A 20346-nucleotide genomic window follows, 5' to 3' on the forward strand; every position below is an offset into this window, starting at 1 on the left:
CGTGGCCTGGCTGTGGCTCTGCTCCGGGCCACAGCCCCAGCCTCAGCCCCTGGCCCTGACCGTAGCCCAGCTGTGGTTCCACTTCCGGCCCCGCTCCAAGCCATGACCCCAGCCGCAGCTCTGGCCCCATCTGTGGCCCCGCTCCCGGCCCCAGCTCCTAGGGGGTGGGGGAGGGCACAGACAGGGGTAAGGGGGGGTGCATGAGATAAAAAGTTTGGGGACCATTCCTCCTTTCTTAGCCATTCCCAGCCCAGACTGCATGTGGTGCCCCAGTGCAGTGTGTACCAGGCTCTGTTATTCAGTGCCGTGACCTGAGGAGGCTTCTCTCTCCCGCCCCGGCTGGGCTCTTCTTGGAGCAGGCTTCCAAAGGGCCCCGATGTCCGTCCGTCTTTCCTTCCTATGCAGGCCTAGCTCTGCACCCCACCCCACAGTGTGGGGGTCCTGACTGGTCAGGTTCCCCTGCCCCCCGTGCTGTGATATCTCTATAGCTCCCACAAGAACATTTTGCACGTCTCCATTGGCGGCCACGGGCCGGTCTCAGAGCACTTCCCAGCCCTTCATTCACCAGGTCTCAGCCCGGGGGGACTCATCCGCCACATGGTACAGATGGGCAAAGAGCGGGAAGCGGAGGGGTGGAGGTCACTCAGCCAGCCCCTGGGGACAACGGAGCCAGGCTCCAGGGACCATCCCCTCCCACTCACCTGCTGCTGGGGCGGGCTGGGGTTAGCAGCCAGGTGTCCTGCCCGAGTCCATGCCCACAGCTCGGCTCCTGGGGAAGGCAATCGGGTCTCCCCTGGTACCTCCCTGGCATCCCTGGGCGGGAGGCTGCCCGGGACCAGGCGGGTTTTGCTGTAAGGCTGGGGCTGTCTGTCCCTGGCAGGGCTGTACCCCCCGGCGGGGCCCCCGCGCCCCTGCAGCCCGGCTCTCCCCGCACGCAGGCCCCGCTCTGGGTCCCGACGCCCTGCGTGGGGAGCGGGGCGGCTCTGCAGGAGGGAGCGGCCCCCGGCAGGGAGCGGGGCCGCCAGCCCGGCCAGTCCGGGGGCGGGGCCGGGGCCAGGGCCGGGCGGATGAGATCACTCACTGCCGGCCCTGCTCTGCCCGGCGGGAGCGGGCGGGACACCCAGCCGGCGCCGCGCCAGCCTCCGCCCCTCGCCGCTTCGCCCGCGGAGCTCGCTGCGAGCCGGCCCGCTCCCTCCCTGTCCGGCGCGGCTCGGCTCGGCTCGGCGCTGCCCGGGCTGCCCCAGCAGGGCGCGCTCGGCGCGGGAAGGGAGAGGCCGGCGGGCTCGGAGCGAGAAGCGGCGCCGCCAGCCTGGGCCGGGTGAGTGCGGGCGGGCGGGCGCGTGTGTGGCTATTGTCTGAGCCGGGCCGGGCCGGGCCGGGCCGGGCCTGTGCCGGGAGCGGGGCAGTGCGGCGCGGCCCCGCCAGGCCGGGGGGCTGGGGCTGTGTCCTCTCGGCTCCGGGGAGTCTGCCCCCTTAGCCCGGCACCTTGCTCCGAGTCCGAGCGGCCCCGGCCTCCCCGTTGTTCCTGGCTGGCTGCAGCGCCGGGACCCCGAGAGACTCCTGCTGGGTGAGGAAGGTTTTAACAGGAGCGGAGGGCCAGTGTGGACTGGGCTGGTGTTCGGAGCCGGAGGGAGGGAGGGGGGAAGAAGCTGTCCTGTGCCTGGAGCAGGAGGCTGGCGGGCCGGCTGGTCAGAGGAGGTGACTGAAGGGATGGGGGGGGATGGGGGGAGCCAAGGCACCAGTTCATGGTTCTTTGCCAGGGGTGGCAGTGGGGAAATGGGTTAAAGGGCCACGCTCCATAATCCCTGTCTGGACAGGAACCAGACCTGCTTGGGAGACTCTGCCCTGCTGGGAACTTGGGAAAGGCTTGGAGATATCGTGCTATCCACCACTGTGCGCCCTCCTCCCCCCTTCCTGGACGATGCAGCCTCAAGCGCATGGTGCCTGTGGCAGCAGTGCTGGGAGATGCTGGCTGCAGCACTTTGGTGTCAGCCTGAGAAGTGGGGCTCCCAGGACGGCGGGCACCCCGCATGGGCTGAGCGGCACTGCTGGTGGGCACTTGACCCCAGAGCTAGTGCCGTTGGGAAGAGCCGTGTGTTCCTAGACAGAAACCAATCCCTGTATGCAGTTCTCATTGGGAGGTGGTTGTCCATCAGCATGCCAGCTGGCTTCCGACTTTGGGGAACGTGGGTGAGTGCTGGATGTGTTCCAGCCACCTCCTCTGTGTCTGGAAGTGCTTCCCTCCTGAATGGCATGTTGGCCTGGGGAAATGACGTGATTAAATAACTGACGTGAACCTTTGACCAGAATTGAAGCCAAACGCAATGTTCAAAAATGTTCAATTGAAAGGGACGTTGTCAACTTGAAAGTTACGTTTCTATCTGAAAATACCTGCTGTTATTACTGTTCCTATTGGTAAAAGAGACCAGAGGGGAAACAGTTCTATTTCTTTTCCTCTTCATTTTGTGCATTTGACTGTTGCCAGTTTCATTGTTTTGTTGACAATCAAGTGAACTACTCATCTCATGGCCTACGCTGCGGACATCATTCCTAGTGCGTACTCCTTGGCAGGCGCTCACTTATGGCATGCTCTGTCCCAGGCCTTGGTCTGCAGGAAATTCACCCCTTCATAGCTCAATAGATTTTAAGACCAGGCTGGATCGCTGTGATCTCGTGTGACCTCCTGCATGACACAGGCCTTAGAATTTCACCCAGCGATTGCTGCATTAAACCCTATCTTCTGCGTGAGCAAATGTATAAGTACATACATGGCCCCTATCACCACAGTATCTGAGCACCTCCTCGTCTCTAACGTGCTCATCTTCACAAGTACCATCATAGTCTCTCAGGCCGTTGTTCCCTAAGTCACTTGATCAAGTCCCCCAGGAAGTCTTCAGCAGAGCGGGGAATTGAGTTTCTGCCAATGCCCTAGGAGGTGGACAATCAGTCCTAGGTACCGGGTCTGCAAGAGGGAGTGCAGCAATAGAGCTGAAATCGAAACCGGAGTCAGCTGGTGGGAGTGTGCCCAGAGTGGAAGGGTAAGGGTGGGCCTGAGCACGTTGATTGGTATTGGTCTCCGTTCTGCTGCAAAGACCCATCTGAATATGAGCAAGACAACAAGAACCCCTCTGACAGCTTGAGAGGACTAGGTATATTCAGCATCCTGTCGTCTCGTGCCATGGCAGGAAAGGGTGGGGAGGGGTGAAGGAGGAGAGGGCACAGCTGGAGGGGGGAGCACAGCTGGACACCAGAGGAAGCCAGTAGCTCAGCATGGTGGTCTAGAAACTTGTGCAGACCGTGCTTCATGGATGGGGAGTTCTGGTAGCCCCCAGGATTGCACTGGCACTTAGTGAATGGGCTGGACCATGTCCTTCGTGTGCAGACCCTTCAATAACCAGGTACTTGAGTTTATTTAACTGCTTAGGTGGTTTGCCTGTTTTCAGAGCTGATTGGCCACAGAGCCTTCTCCAAGGTCTATTCAGCCCATGCAGGCCCCAGCCTCCCCCCTCTGCCTTCCCTCCCACACTCCGCACAAGAGATCAATGGGGGCATTATTTACACGGCCAGGGTTTGAAGTGCAAAAATCAATTCCTGCCTCTGCTTTTGGCCGGAGGCGGCCGGATGACACTGGTTTTTTTTCTTTTCCCTCTCAATGAGTTTGAAACACAGCTGCTTCATTCAGCTCCATGAGGTACAGAAGGGCTGATAGCCCCGTAGAACAACACCAGGGGCGATTGCCTCTTCATCAGCTTTTTAAACACCAGCTGCTCTGTGACAGCTGAAATAATGGAGAGAGCAAAGGGGCCTCTTCCATGGGGCGGGGGGCTGAGAAAACCAGTGTCCAGGACCTGGCAGGGATGGCTTAGGAGCTGAGCATCAGGTTGGATAGGTTAGTTCTGTCCAGACACACATGGTCCGCTGAGCTCTGCCAAGGCAGGTCAATGGGAGTCACCTTTGTGGGGAGAGACCTTAACACCTCATGGCCTCGCTCTCCTCCTACCCGCTTCCCGGCGGCTAGCAGCCATGGGGCAGAGCCTGCATCGTCAGCCACACTAGCGCTGGCCACTGCGCACGGGCTCCTAGCATTCCCCTCAGGCCCCCAGGCCGAGGCAGCCTGCGGCTCATTCCTAGCAATCCCAGAGCCCTTCTCCTAAGAAGTTCTGCTCCAGTGTCCTTGATCTAAATTCCTCTGGTGTCCAGTCTGTCCTCTCAGTGTACTGTGCGCAGCTCGGCTGCTGCCCTCCACACCAGAGGTGGCTGCATTTCAACGGGGCTGTAAAATCCTTTGGGATGGAGATGGGAGGAGCTAGAGGAACATGGATAACCCTCGTTACCTTACTTTGTAATGGTTTGTGCAGCCAGGAAGGACTGGGGGCTGTCTGCATGCCGAGTCCTCTGAGGGGCCTGTCAGGGCAGGGGAGAGTGCCTGGGGCCCATCTAAAGGGGACCCTCCACCGTCTGTCCTACGCCAACCTGGGTTATCCGTAGCTCAGCCCACCTGGGCCCCCCATGCATTCCCACTTGACCATCAGCGGCTGTGGAACCTGACTGATCACTGAAGAGGTTGCCGGAGCTAGGAATGGGGGTATCATGGCCAGGTAGGAGGAGCTGGAGGTAGCGTGGGGGTGCAGAGGTGGCTGAGGAGCAGCTGGGTCCCTGCACAGCTTGGCCCAGATTTTCAAATCCACATACTAAGATTTCTCGTGGTAATGCCGAGATGCTCCAGTCCTGGGCCAGGGCCCCATTGTGGTGTATGAACTGAGGACAAAAAGGCCCGAGTGGGCATGCTGTGGAACTCCCTCTGTGTGCGCGTCCCAGAGTGTGCGCGGCCCTCTCCCCGACACCTCTCTCCATGTCAGGTGCATGTGGAAGCCTTTACGTGTGGCTTTGGAGATCCGGGCCCTTGTTTTGCACAGGGCTTCCCAAGCATGAGGGCAGCTTTAGAAAGATGCAGACGGTAGCGAAGAGACTAATGAAGGAGAATTTGAATTTGGGGAAGCACCAGCCTCTCCCCTCTGAACCTCCAGCTGATCTGATCTCGTAACCAAAGCTGGTCGGCGAGTCAGTCAGAGCAGTCGTACGTCGTGTGTGCACCCGTTCCCCATCCTTTCCCCTACACACACCACCCCCGTACCCATCTTCGCTATGCTCCACGTTTGGGGTCTAGAGGCTGCTTCCCTTACGCTAGCTCTGCCCTTCATCCCCGAGACCATTGAACGAAGCTGCCCCCAGAAGCTCTGGGTAAATGGGGCTGCCCTGTACCGCAGTGACGCCCCTGGGCTGATGTGGGTGCCTGAGGGGGCAAGGCGGGAAGGTGTAGTGGAGAATGGAAGAAGCTTTCCTGGGTGTGACTTGGTGTGGCTGGCAGATCAGGCCTGGTTTCCCTCGGCTGGTGAGGTGACTTGAGACCATTTAGCGTTCTCGCCAGGCCATAAAGCCCATCTGCAAACCAGTCGTGTTGCTGGGGCCCAGGCTTCACCCTCCAGGAAGCAGGGGCTCTGTGACCCTTCCCGCCCTGGATCAGAGCTTCTGTTAACACAGGGCCGATACCGATGGATCTGTGACCACCTTCTGCAGCCTCTCCTTTGCTTGCAGGGGTCTCCTCATCACCTCTCTGGCTGCCTTTGAAGGGGAGCAGCTGCCGGCTCAAGCCCCAAAACGGCCCTGCCTCATGCTTTCCTGGGTGCCGTCCTACACTGCCTGTGTCTGGGATTCCCCAGCAATCCTCTGCTGAGCCCCGCACAGGGCGCTTGAGAGCAGGTCATTGCTGCTGCTGCTCCTTTGGTGGGGGTACCCACCCCTGGCCCTGATCGATCAGAGCGCTGCCTTCAGCCCATGGCCCCCCACTCGCTTCCAAGGACCCAGCTGGAGAGAAGAGGGTCAGCACTGGAGTGGGAGGGGCTGAGGAGGGGAACTTGCACCTGGCTGGGCCCAGGAGCCTGAGCCATCTCTCCTCCTGCTGAGCCCTGGGATCTGAACAGCTGCTGCCACAGACTGCTGCAGCCATGGCCCAGTAGAAGATAGTTTCCACTCTCTCCCTCCACCCCTCTCTGCTGAGCCCATGGGACTGGACTCCTGCACGCCCCCGCATCCCCTGCTGGCACCAATCCGAGGGGAGCTTTGAACTGTTTTCTCCCTCACCCCCCAAAATCCCCGAATGGGGTGTGTGGGGGAGGAAGTAGGGGAAGGGAGAGAGAAGGGGACAGTTCCCCAAGGTGGGGGGATGCCTGTGAGGATGGATTGCCCAGTGGTTAGGGCACTGGCCTAGGACTTGGGAGACTCGGATTCAATTCTCTGCTTCACCACAGACATCCTGTGTGACCTGGGCTAGTCATTAGGCCCTCGGATGCTGTGGTAATGGGGCTGTAATACGTGCCTGAGTTGGTGAGATTCCCAAAGTGCTGGGAAGGGAAAATTCACAAAGTGGCGAGAGGGTCCCCAGCGATGCACAGAGCAGTGAGTTAATGGGCAGAGCCAGGGAGGCTTCATCAATGTATTTATTTTATAAAACGTCTGCCTTTAGCTCAATAAATGCTGCATTTAAAGAGACACGTTCTGCGGTCGGACAAGACCACAAAGATTAGCCTGTTGGTAGTGAACTTGTCATTTCTGGCTCCTATGCTCTGAGCGAAGGGATAACTTGCCTCCCTCCCCAAAGAACAAGTTTGACACCCCTTCTGTAGACTGGGGAATGGCCTGGTTTAAATAGCCCTGCTTCTCCCAGCATTCCCTGCTGTCCTGGCCCTCATTCTAGGCTAAAGTCAGGAAGAGACTGATCCATTAAAGGACCAGCCTGCCCGGCTGCAGTTTGGAAACAGAATATTCCTTGTTGCTGGTGGAGGGGCAGGGTGGGAATTTGGAACGGATGAAAGAATCTCTCGCAGAGTAGGATTTTTTGGATTCCAAGAGAAGAACTATTGGGTCTAGCACAAATCCTAAACTCTCCTCTGCTCTGAAAAAGACTTTTAAGGAAGTGGGGAGAAGGCAAAAGAGGAATCTTTCTTCAGACATTTTTGAAACCCTGGTGCATAATTTTAAGCACACGGATAAGGGGAGATTGGCCAGGTTTTTTTTTCTTGGGTCATTTCCACTTAGGACTTGGCCAGCGCACAACTTTCCATTTGGTATGCAAGATACAGACAGTGTTGCCAATCCTTGCAATATTTGATGTGTACCAAAAGCCCCAGCTTCTGGAACGGGGATTATGAGAAAATCCCATCTTTGTATTTTTTAAATGACTGTTTCTAGCCCTCCTGGCTTCAGAGCGAAGCTTGAAAATGTGACCGGAGTGCACCTTAAAGATCCAAACCCAGGGGGCCAAGAACCCCCCTTTTTTTAATCTCCTGCTTTTTAAACCAGTCTCACGATTCGTGGTTTTTGAACATTTGGGGTTGTCTCTGTGTCGTTGTCCCCTGCAAATTGATTGGTCTTAATATCTGAACCTTAACTAGAAAGTGGAGTCTGCGAGCTGGTGGCTTCAGTCCACTTCCTAGTGGGCAAGTGCCCTCTTCACAAACCACCACAGTTGATACTCAGTGACCCCTTGTTCATGGTCTCAGCCGAGAGGCCATGGAAGCTGAATTCCCTTTTCAGCCTAGGTTTGGTCTCTTCATGTTTGTGGTGGGAGAAGCTGGCTCTGCTCGGAAGCTAACTGGATGACTTCAGTGTCTTGAGGTGATTCCTTTGCTCCAGACTTTTATGCATGTACAAGAAAAATCATTCAGGGAAGGAAACTATTATTAATTTCCTTTTCCTGTGCTGGCAGAGCATCAGCTGGACAAGCCACACTTCCCCAGGCAGAGCAGGTTGAGAGAGCTAGCCGTGCAGGCACTCAGAACTGAATGAAGCAGGAAAAAGAACATGGCTAGTGGTTTCCCTTGGTATCTCCAGTCCGAGGTCACCAGCTGTTCTACCGCTTACCTGCCATTGCTTCTGCATCCTGCTGGGCCAGCTTGCAGGGTGCAAAGGAATCTAGAGTTTAGTTCCATCGGGAGCTAATGCTACATCTTGACAGCAGCCTTGTGTCTCTGCAAAGTGTGGATGGAAGGCATCCTGACAGCCTAGGTGCACAGCACAGTCATCAGCGGGGTTATAACTGAGCACCAAAACCACAGGCCTCTTCTTGCACTTACAAGAAGTCCTGGGCTGGCCTGCTGCCAGCTATGGTGTCTGTGAATAGGTGTCCATTGTTCCGTACAATATGGCAGCGCAGGTGACACTCCAGTGCCTATGGACCTTATACAGAGGAGTGCTGTGCACTGGCTTAGCATGTGTGAGCATAACTGTCTCTAGTGATAACTGTAACACCGTGCTTCTTAAGCGTGGTTAACAGTTATTCTTTTAGCTCAAGGGGTGGGGACTTGTGGTTCTTGTGCGGAAAGTGTTAGATTTGATTCCTTTGGATGCTTAGGGGATCTAGGTGAGGGGTGATAGGTTCTCTTTACACATCCCATGGTGCTTTCTCAGGGAGCAAAGTACTCTTCCGAAATGGAAGTAGAAATTCAGTCTCTTGAAACTAGTGACTTATGTTATATGTGGTTTGTATTTGGTTTAATAACCAGCACACGCTCTGTGAAAGTCTGTTAACCAAGATTTAAAATGGTTTACAGACGTTGGTAAAGCGACTTCATCTGTCTATTTATTTACTTGTTCAGGGCCAGATGCTGATATTCTTAACTCACATACAGTAATGTCTTCACTGCACAGATAAGGTCCATTTGCTTCAATGGGACATGCTGGGGAAGTTAGTTCTTCAAGCTCAGCGTGAGTGTACCAGATCTGTCCCTGAGACAGGGTGACCACTTGTCCCTTGTTCTGAGATATATTGATACGGTGCTTATCAGTTTTAATACATTTCAAACATTAAATTGAAGTTTATGCTAATTGCATTGTATACTTGGGGGCAGTAGAAATGTACAGAGAAAAATACATGATATGCTAAGGGAAGTGGTGTTTCTCTAAGATGTCCCTTTAAAATAAAGGATCCTCCCCCCTTTTTAATGTGATTTTTCCCTTATTTCCATCCAACAAAGGTGGCTGCCCTACCTTGGGGTTTCCATGGTGTCTCATGCAGGCTATAGGAATTCTTCAAAATACAACTAAACAGTATAAATTCCTCCTGTCAGACACAACCTTCCTCCAGGCAACCCAACACCTCTTTACAAACAACACAGCCGGATGAGTGCCCTGCCGGACGGCATCCTTGGGCTTTGCAGGGCCTGAGCTCCAGCATCAACTATGCCCTCCTTGAAAATGCTTTCCCATTTAAACGAGGGCTGTGAGAGCCAGTGCTAATTGAGTGTAGAATGTAGCTAATTGTTCATGGGACCTGGCTGTGATTTATACTGCTGTGTAAATCACGCATTCCCCTACACTGAGGACTGGAAACACGTACACATCCAGGATACGTACACTGGAGATTACATTTCATAGCCCTGATTTCCTCACACCCACGAACTTCATTTCTCATGCAGCATGAACAGTCCTTGGCATTCAGTGTCCTGAGGGTTAGATCTTAAAACTGTGTTCCCCTATAGCACGCTCATCAGAGTGGCCAATGAGATAACTTACACCCTCTCTATAGTAGAGAGCTTACAGCGGCACAGATGTACCAATGCAGCTGCACCACTGTAAGATCACTTGTATAGCTGCTCTGACAGATGGAGAGAGCGCTCCCGGCGACATAAATAAAGCATTCCCAACTAGCAGTGATAGCAATGTCGGTCGGAGACTTTCTCCCGCTGACGTAGCGCTGTCTGCACCAGTGCTTATGTTGGGGTAACTTACAATGCTCGGGGGGGAGGGTGTTTTTCACACCCCTGAGTGACATAAGTTATACTATCAAAAGTGGTTGTGTAGACATAGCCATAGAAGTTAATGAATGAAGTCTGACAATCCCTGTGTGACGCTGCCTGGAGTAGGGGTGACCATTCATACTATTGTTGATATCAATATTGCAAAATTACAGCAAATCTTGTCAAATATGCCATGTGAGGTATCATTGCAAAAGTCATGAGTTATTGAATATGATAAGCTCGTCCATATGTGTGTCTCATCTTTGTATTGTATGCTATGAAGGTGTGATGTTTCTGTATCTAAAACTTGTGCTGTGCCCTCAACAGCTTAGCCTCAGCACTGGCCAGCCTGATTCAGGGCCAGTCTAGGGCCATCAGCTATGCAAATGAGCCCAGGGAAAGAACCCAGGGGCTACACACCTGATGAATCATCAGGACATGTAGGAACATGCCTATGGACAGGGGACTCTGAGGCTTTTCCATGCCATGTGCTGTGTGAAGCCTCATGGCAGAAACTATAAAATGGAGCTTCACCATCTCCACCTTGTCTTCATTCCTGCTTCCTACCTCTGGATCAAATGCTCTGCATCTGAAGCTGTGAACTAAAGGACTGAGACCCATCCAAGTACTGGATGTACTCTAGAGGAACTGAACAAGCCTTCAAACTCCAATACTGCTAAGAATCTGATACATCCAAATGACTTCAAAGTCCATATATATCTGATTGCTTTGGCCATTTAACATCTCTCTTATTTGTTTCTTTCCCTTTATAATAAACCTTTAGTTTTAGTTACTCAAGGATTGGCTGGCAGAGTGGTGTTCTGGGTAAGATCCAAACCTATATGGATCTGGTAATGTGGCTGACCCTTTGGGGTAAAGTGAATGGAGTTTTTTAAAAATGTATCTCTTTACTGGACATAGTTGCTGATTGGAAGCCAGAGACTGAAATGCAATAAAGGGGGCTGAGTATTTCTTTAGCTTCTTGATAACCAGTGTGGAGAATCAGGAGCTGTGTTTGTGACTGGCTGGTGAATCTAACTTCAGTGTTAGCCACCAGTTTTGGAAGGATCTGTTCTCTGTTTTGCAGCCTGCCCTGACCTTGGCATTTTCAGATGGACTACCCTAGGCATGCACGTGTCACTTTGGCGTAATTGGCAGGATCCACAGAACCAGATTGTTTGGGTTTTGAGTCAGAACCCCACGCTATTCCAAATTTAAAATTTGATACTGAGCGTCTTTAAGTTGAAGTTAGTCACAATGAGTGATCCACGATCATATGAAGCAATCAAACTGCAAGCCCTGAGAGAGAGCCTGCATCTTCAGCATGAGAGAAGAATGGCAGAAGTTCGAATGTAAGAAAAAGCAAAAGATAGTGATATGGAAAGAGAAGCTGAAGAGAGAGCCCAGGAACATGGATGGCTGGAACTGGAAGCTGAGGCAAGAGTTTCCAGACTTAAACTCTAAATCAAAGAAATAAAAGAACAGCAGAAACTGTATGATCCTGGAAATCCTGCTCCTCTCAACGGCAAAGATTGGGAGAGAATCTGTCTGGCATATACCAGTGTTGATATGTTATTTAATAATAACATGGCAAATATGTTTAACCAGGTTAATGTCGTAGCCCAGTCCCAGAGCGAGTATGTATGTAAATCTTCTGTATTACCTGTAAACAACAATGAAATTTGTGACGGGGGAGTGAATGACTCTAAGCAGTTTTCTGTGTTTAGCCAGCAGGGCTGTGACAAGGAAAGTGTCTCTAGCCTTGGGATTGTGGAAAACAGCGGCTTGTCTGTTCAGAAAAGCAGGTTATCTGCCGAGGGAGGAACTGTCTCCAAGTGCTTGTCCTCAGTTGGGAGTGGCACTTTGCCTCTTAAGGAAGTCATCCCGCTCTCCAACTGTTTGTCTGGTGAGAATAGCAGTATCTGCTCAGGGAGAATTTGTCTCCAGCCTTCTGTCTCAGGAGCAGACAGAATGTGCCTCTCAGTTTACGCTGATTGAGGATGAGTCAGTTATCTCAGAGTTGGTTCTGGACTTAGCTGAAATCTAAAAAGAGTCCGTTGTGGCTCAAAGGAGCGTTTCTTTAGAGCCACCCCTAGCTGAAAAGGGTAAGGGCAGAATTTCTGTGAAAAATTGATTGTGGATAACAAAGGAAGTTTCAGATGGACAAAAAATTGTTAGGGAGTTGGAACAGCCCTGTAACCAAGTGGCTCTGCTTAGCCAGCATATTGGGGAGACAATGGTGTTGGAACATGAATGTCTCCCTGCTGACTCTTTAAGTGAACAGATGGTATCTCAGGTTCAGAGGGAAAACTGGGTAGTTGGATCTACAGAACAGCTGTGCAGTTGATCTCTCAGGAATACAGGGTGTGGCAGGCAAACTCTCACCTCTAGGCACTTTGGATGTGTCTTGTGGTCTCGTAGGCTTTGTCTACACTAGAAAAATAAGTCAACCTAACATAGGCTGACTTGATGTCCATTCTACCCTCCTAGGGTCGGAGGTTTACGTCCTCACCAGGAGCTCTTCCCCGACTTAGGAGGGGCAGTGTGAGGAGTCCCATGGGCTTGCCCCCCTGCCCATTCCCCGCTGGGACCTCTGGGCTTCTCCCCATTTCTTGCTGGGAGCCCGGGGAGCTTGCCCGGGGCTTCTCCATTCCCTGCTCTCCCAGGGAATTGGGCAGCCACCTCAATTTCAGGGCTGAGCCATGAAATTGACAGGGCTGCTCCAGGCCCCTAGAGAAGCAGTAGTGCTTCTCACCGGCACAGCTGGGAGGGGAGACCAGCTGCTCAGCTCTCAGAGGGGGCTTTCTTGTCAATTTCACCATTCAGGTGTCTTTACGTGGATAACAACATTCTCCAGAGTTAGAATAATACATATTTAAAAAAAAAAAAAAAGAGTTTTGTATGGGGTCTACTTTAGGACATAAAGTCTCTATGAAGGCTAGGAACTTTCCTTAGGGACTGGTTATCCCATAACTGCCTATTGTGGGGTTTCCTCCTATGAAGCAGCTGCGGCTGGCCACTGGACTACATGCATTAGATGTCTTATCCAGCATGTTGAAATGTTCCAGAGGGGTAGCCGTGTTAGTCTGTAAACAGCAAAAACAACAAGAGTTCTGTAGCACTTTAAAGACTAACAAATTTAATTTCTGCAGGCATAAGTCCACGGCATGAATTGGCAAGTGTACTCTGCAGAGTGACTAGTTTCCGGGATCCCCCATTCTGTTCTACCCCAAAGTAATAGAGGGGGAAACTAAGGCACAGAGAGTGGAAGTGACTTCCCCAAGGCCACTCAGTAGAGGAGATGGGACTGGCACCCTGGTCTTCCCGGTCCTAATCCAGTGCTCTAGCTGCTACCATGTTTGGGAATCTTGCTACCTTGTCTTGCAGACCCCGCTTCCCCCGTCTCTGCTGGTGAAAATCCTCTGTCAAAGAAAACAATTTGAAGTGTAAAAGTCCCCAGCCATGACTCACTCTTTCCCTAGCTCAAGGAAAGCTGTGACATTACTCCCTCTCATCATGACTCGCTCGCTTTCTGCCTCCTTGGGGTTTTGGGGATAGAGTGTGAGGGTTGGCTTCTTTCTCACCAGATGTAGAAAAAGGCTGTGCTCATCAAGAGAGAGGAGAGTGGTTAGAACCAGCCCAGCCCAGCCCAGCCAGTTGTTTCCTGGGCAGAAACCACATGCTCCAAAGAGAACAGAGAAGCCTGGGAAGGGGAAAAGTGGGTCTGTGTCATCTCTGCTCTTCTCCCAACAACCAAGACTGCTGTGTAAGGGTAACAGCTGACTGACAGAGGACTGGATGGCTATTGCTTGTGCGGCAGTGTGGTCGGGGCGTCAGGAAAGACTGGTTCTGTTTCTAGATCTGCCATTGGGTGACGTTGGGCAAGCATTTCCAAATGTCTGTGCCTCAATTTCCCCGTTGGTAAAATGGGGAGAACGACACCTCGTGAAGCGCTGTGAGACCTACGGGTGAAAAGTGCGAGGGCGTTGCTGCGTAGCAGTGTGGCTTTTCTTTTCCCCCTTCGCAAGCCCATGCGAGATTTACAAAATAAAAAAGGTGGTCTTCTGCAGCCCGGTCCCCAAAACAACAGCGAAGGAATGAGGATAACCACGCTGCTTGGGGCTCATGCGCTGCGGCGTTGCTGTGGATTGTCTTTGAAGAGCGGTGGGCGGGAGCTGCCGTTCCAGCAGAAAGCTTTGGAATCTCCCTGGTGCTGTGGTCTGCTCCAGGCAGAGTCCTGCCGTGGCACTGTGGTGAGTTTGTAGTGCTTTGGGGCCATCGCTGTGGAATTGTGTCTGTAAAGTGACATGACCTGGGGCAAGTTCCTGCCCCTGTCTGTGCCTCAGTTTCCCCTCCCCGCCTTTCTGTCCTATCTGTTTAGACTGTAAGCTCTTTGGGGTGGCGACTGTCTCTCGGGGTGGGTGGCTGTAACTTACTGGTCAGTGTGTGAGTTGCATCACTGATGTGAGTCTGTGACAGCTCACACCTTGTGAGAGTGGCTATGCCCATGCTGCAGAGATTTATGGTGTGATGGCCATGGTGGTGCTGTTGCATGTAGAAGGTCTAGCACAATGGGACCCTCATCTTGGCTGGGGGGGCTCTAGGTGCTACTATACTGGGAGGTGTTAATGGCTGCCTACAAGTGTGTCTTTGATCTATGGATCAATCTCAGAGACAGGTAAATCTGATGGGTGCGGTGCCACTTTCCTTCCAGCTAAATGGAAAGAGTGAATGGCTCCTTTTTGGAGTGAGATTGCTAGAAACAGTAAGGAGCCACTGTCCCAGGTCAGGGCAACCTCAGTGGTCTGGCAAGGGTACCTGCTCTCAGGCTCCCCACTCCACCCAAGAAACGCGTCTCAATCCATTCTGACCAGGGTATTTCCAGGCTGCAGAGTTGCCTGCCTTCACTGTGTTATTCCCAGCTGAGACAGGCTGCCCAAGGAACACCTGGCTGCTTTCTCTTCAAAGATGGCTAGCAGTGTGGCTGCCCCCAGTTATAGATCCCACACAGCTCTTTTGATGCAAGCCTATTTTATTCTCTCGGTGAAAACACATTCAAAACAAGGATCAAACTTACACACACGCTAATAAGCTTACTGGAAATCCGCCAACTCCACCATGGGCTGTGGTAGGAGCCGTTCTTCAGAACCTCACAAAGGGGGTCTCTTCTATGGTCACAAGTTCACAACAGCCTCATCTCACAACTAGCACACTCCTCACAGGTTTAGTCCACCCTTTATACAGTTCAGGGGTCTTGGATCTCGAGTTTCCAGGAGCAGGTAAATGTTAGATCATGGAATTTTCAGCCCCAGGACACAGCTTCCAAAAGCATGACTTGAAAGTGGATCATTTGCATTCCTCTTATCCCCAGATACTTCCTAGGAAATCCTCTTCACACATATTGTTCCCAAAAGCCCTTTGAAGTTCCTAATACCTTCCAGAGGTTGCGTTAGGCCAGGTCTGCACAAATACGTCACTCTGAACCCACACCCCTGAGTGGTAGTTATACAGACCTAACCTATAGGTTAGTATAGGCATAACCTAGTTATACAGAGCTTCTCCCACCAACATAGCTAGCGCCTCATGGGGAGATGGATTAACTGTGCCAACGAGAGAAACTCTTCCATTGGTGAAGTAGTGTCTTCACTAACATGCTGCAGGGTGCAGCTGCACTGGTGAAGTTCAGCCACTGTAGGTCTGTATGTGAAGACAAGCCTTTAGTGCCTCTCCCAGAGACATTTCACACGTACACAATTGCATTTTTAATACAGTGGCCCCTAAAGGTATTTCATCTAATTCAATAAAGTTTAACTTCATTCTATAAAGTTCATTCAGGATATTGCGGGAAATTCAGTCAGTCACAGCCACCACCTAAGGCACTGGGTCTTAGTGAGAACTAACTCCGGGAGAATAAGAGGGGTTTCTCTGGGACCTGAGTACAAACACAGAAACTGAGGCATTGGTTGCAGCTGTGTGTGTGTCAAAGACAGCTGTGGTGAGTGTGACCCTGAGAGGGACAGAGGCGGAGCTGCTTGGGGGCACAGGACTGGCTGGAAAGCAGTGAGCGAAGAAACTGCTGCTAGTTTGATCCTACCGTGGTCAGGGAAACAGGCCTTGGTGAACTTTCTATGTAAATGATGCAGGATTGCACTAGAGAGAGACCTGACTCTGTCTTCAGTTTCTCCTCCTGCTGGAAATAACCCAGGAAGGCCCCCAGTATTGGCTCACGATTAAGAGGCTGTTGATCTGAGGCCAGTGTGGTCTTTGGGTGGGCAAAATGTGGACAGGCCCTGCTTGGGGTGAGAGAGAGCCTGTGTGTTGTCTTTCAGGGTGGATTCTCTCTGCCAGTCTGGGTTAAAGGTGGACGCTGCACGGGGAGCTGGCAGGCAGGGTATCAGCTGAATTTGCCAGCTCCAGGTGCTGGGATGACTCATGCGCTGCTGCAGCCCGGCCTGGCTGGCTTTCTCTGCGCCCGCAGGCCGTGCATACCTGGCTTTGTTTCGCAGAGGGCTGCGTGCTCACCTGTTGGGTGCTTGACTGCGGTAAGTGGCAAATGCCCTTGTGTGAAGGCTGGGCAGGCGAGGGTGTGAGTGGGGCTGAGGGAACCTGTGCAGGCTAGTTGTGTGCATAGGATCAAGTGATTAGACTGGCAGTTGGTAAGGGAAAGAGAGAAACTTTGGGGCAGGGAGGAAGGAGAGATGGGAAAAGACTAGGCGAGAGAAACCGCCATGGAATTGAACATTGAAATACCTAGATTTCTAAATAGCTAAATCCCAGGGCTGGCAAAAATGGGGCTGAAGCTATGGGGCCAGAACCGGACTGTGAGGAATGGGCAGCAAGAGGGTGTCACATGCAATGCTTGGTGCTGTCTGCCTGCAAACCATGTTACAGTCCCCAGTCCTGGAAGGCGGGTGACTGCAGCGTCACCATCCCTGCTTTCCGGATAGGGATTTGGGTAGAGACACTAAGGGACCCGCCCAAGGCCTCGGACGTAGGGACACAGCATCAGAGACAAGAACTCAGGAGTGTCTGGCTCCAGCCTCTGGATGGAGCGTCTCTCTAGGATAGTGGTGAACTTGGACACAGTGAAAATTCTTCTGCATCGGAACAATCCCGGCGTGGCCCCAGTGAGGTGAAACTAAGGGTGGACTGACCATCTGGAGTAAGATCTTGCTGCTCTGTCTGTCCGTCCCTGCACCTGTCTGTGCAATGTATTTATAAGATGCTGATTCTCTTGAACTCCAAAGCCCTGATCCTGCAAAGGGATATACAGCTATGAACCCTGCAGGAGTAAGAATCCATATTTATGGGTCCCTTGCAGACTCGGAGCCTAGGGGCCAGATTTTTAATGGTGTTTATTATTATTATTGGTTATTATTTTTCTTTCTGTAGCACCTGGGAGCTCTTGACATGGACCAGGACTCATTGTGCAAGGTGCTGTACAAACAGAACAAAATGACTGTCCCTGCCCCAAGGGCAAGAGACAACAGATGGGTGTAGACACAGGGGAGGACCAGAAAGCAATGACAAAGTATTGGTCAGCTCTCTGCACATGAATAGCCTCATAATTGTGGAGCATTTTGTAGGCCTCACGGCTGAGGAGAGATTTGAAGGGATCTTTGGGAAAGAATGGGGTAGCCTTAGAGATGTTTAATCAAGCGTGTGGGCAGCATGGGAGAAAGCAGGAAGGCGTCTGTTGGAAAATGTAATGTGGGCCGTGGAGGCTGGCCTCATGCGCTGATCAGAGGTGAGCGTTGACAGCTCAGGGTAAATCTAAGTGATTTTAATGGGAGTTAGATGCTTAAATACCTTTTAAATACCTGGGCCTAAATGCTTATTGGTTTGGTATTTCTCTTGTGTGCTGACTCATTGTCCTCTTAGATCTCCTCCTCAACAGCTGAGCTGTCTATAGAACAGTGGGTGTCAGCAAAAGCTAAATTGTTCTCAGAACCGCCCCGAAGCCAGCAAGTTCACGCCCGAGTGCAAAAGCTCCCACTGGACTGAGAGTTGAGGTTGGAATTCAGATTTGGTCCCGTCTCTGGTGGTAAATCAAGTCTGGCTGTTGACTGAATATTCTGTTCCAGTCTCTTTCTACCAGAGCCTGCCAGCGTCCCCGGAGCATCGCTGACGGGGTGGTCTTGGCACAGGGTCTCCGAGGGGAATCAAATAAAAACCAGGCCCGCCCCGATCATGAAAGTAGCTGAGCTCTGGGAAACCAGGTTCAGAGCACCTCACTCGAGGGAAGCAGGAACTTGCGGCAATCCAAACCTACGGAGGAGGCACCGGCCATGCAGATGTGGCACCGATCCTCCACCACAGCAGCCTGGCCACACACTGTGGGGGAGCAGAGACAACTGGTACCTGCTGATGGGGGCAGGGACACAATTTAAAGGTTCGCCTTCCCCCAACAGTTGGAGTCGTGCCCCCCCAGGCAGGCCTCCCCTTTACTCTCAGCGGCCCCTCCCCGCAGCTCCCAGCTGTTTGCTGCTGCCTCTCCCCACATCCCAGTTAACCAGCTCCAGGGGGCCTGGCTACACTATGTGATCGAGCGGGCCAGCAAACCCTGGCAAAAATTTGGGGGGGGGGGGGGCACATGACCCCGTACGCCCCACCACATCGCTTCTGCGGGGCAGACCAGAGGAGGGAGGGGTATGCTGGGATCTGGCCATGACAGACCTGTCTCCCAGTGATTGTCCACCCCGGCACGCTCCCACAGGTTAATGACACAGAGGCCCAAGTTAGAGCAGCCCTGGGGCTGCCTTCGCCTGTGCCTGGGGCCATGCTGGCCTGTGCAACCCTGAAAAGAGGAGGCACAAGCTGGCCCCACTCCATTGCTGGGCCAGTGCATACAAACATTCACAGCCACGTTAGATGGAGCCAATCTAAATTCTTGTCGTTCCCGGGCTGAGGCGAGCTCTCACAGCCCACGGGCAGGAAGAATCCGCCTCTAGGGGCATGTTATCCCATAACGATCTTCTATGGGGTTGGTTCCCTTTCCTCCGCTGGATCTGGTGCCGGCCTGTCTCAGAGCCGGGAGCCGGGTCCGATTTGATCTGGCGCTTGCTAACTCTGTGGTGGGTGCCTGCTGGTAGCTGTGCTTTTTAGGCACCAGAGAATCTTAGCAGCGGCCTGGCAAAGGATTGGCAAGAATCAGTGCCCGGGTAGGGGATTATTAACACTACGTTGAGCTAGATCGTGCTGTAAAGCCCTGGGGGACACTTTACGGTAGTTGCTTGAGACCGGCTTGTCTGTTCAGGCTGTAAGCTCCGCAGGGCGAAGACTGTCTCTTTCTGTGCCCACCATCCCTGCTAGAGGCTTGTTGCACCTCGTGTTGTTCTAGCGTAACACAGATCACACTAGTGGGCTTGTCTGGGCCTCTCCCGGCAGAGGCTGGAGGAAACCCTGGCTTGCCTGAAGCGCTCGTCGTCGTCTGGGCTTGCTGTTCATTTCATCGGCAGCGCTGCCTGGAAGCTATCAGGTGCTGCTGGCTGTCCACTGGCCCAGCCAGGTCTGGTGAATGAAAGGTGAATGGCTGCTTTTGACAGGAGCCCCGGGGCTGCTCTTTGCTGTGTCTGTCTGTCGCTGCCCAGCCTGCACTGGCGCTGATTCCACAGGAAATGACATGGAGCTGAAAAGCATGCGTGGGCTCCAGCCTGCTGCCATTGGAGCCGTAGGGAGCGGAATTGGGCCCTTCAAAGGAGCCAACACCTGGAACTAAAACTCTCCAGTGAAGGAACAGCTAGATCCAGGCAACTCTCCCTGTGGAAAAGAGCCGCTCCGGGGCCCGGGCAGGGCTGTGTCCCGGGCAGGGAAGGGGGGCGGGTGATACAGGAGAGCAGCTTGTTTGACGATGTGTGAGACACCCAGAAAAGCACGCAGCAGTGTCCAAAGCTATAGGTATGACTAGAGACCTCCGCCAGTGCCCCTTAATCCTGGGCACCCCCCAGCTCTGCCAATGCCCCCAAGTCTTGGCCCGCAGCACCCCCTGCTGTTCGTGGACTAGTCCCCTCTCCACAACTCTCTCTCCAGGCACTTCACGCTTGACCTTCCTCACTCCTTTGTCTTCCCCCTGCAGAGCCTAGCTCAGACTCGGGCCAAATTGAGCATGATGTGGACAAATGACCATCATCTACCAAGCTGAGACCCACCCAACTTCTTTCACCTGTGACCTGAACCCCAGGACCCATCAGTGAAAGAGACCAGTGCATATGAACACAGCTGTGTTAGCAGCCAAGATAACTGTGGTAATACTAGCTCAGTGACACTGCTGGAGCCCCAGGGGTTACTGGCGGGTGAGACCCTGGCTTGAGCGTAGGGACTGCTAGAATGGATCAGAAGGACTGAAGTCCATGTAGTCAAGTAGCCTGTCTCTGATGCTTCAGAGGAAGATGTAAGAACCCTGCAAATCTGCCCCCACAGTAGGCCTTGATGCTGGTCTCTGATAGTCAGAAGTATGAGGCTTAATATCCCTTCCAAAAACATCCTCATTAATTATGACAATTCTGGATAGTCTTGGTAGACAAATGTGTCCAATTTTTTTAACCTTAAATTC

General features: G+C 52.8%; 1 protein-coding gene across 5 annotated transcripts in view; it reads left to right on the forward strand.

The window, feature by feature from the left end:
* The first annotated feature begins 1191 nt into the window (after window positions 1-1191).
* Window positions 1192-20346, forward strand: part of CD276 (CD276 molecule) — a 61089-nt gene continuing 41934 nt past the window's right edge. For all 5 annotated transcript variants that reach the window (XM_067543189.1, XM_067543194.1, XM_067543192.1 and 2 more), the window contains exon 1: window positions 1192-1318. The gene's annotated coding sequence lies outside the window, so the exon portion shown is untranslated. The remainder of the gene's footprint in view (window positions 1319-20346) is intronic.

Source organism: Emydura macquarii, unplaced genomic scaffold (assembly GCF_026122565.2).
Source record: "Emydura macquarii macquarii isolate MOO-44397 ecotype Brisbane River unplaced genomic scaffold, CSIRO-AGI_Emac_v2 contig_799, whole genome shotgun sequence".
NCBI lineage: Eukaryota > Metazoa > Chordata > Testudines > Chelidae > Emydura > Emydura macquarii.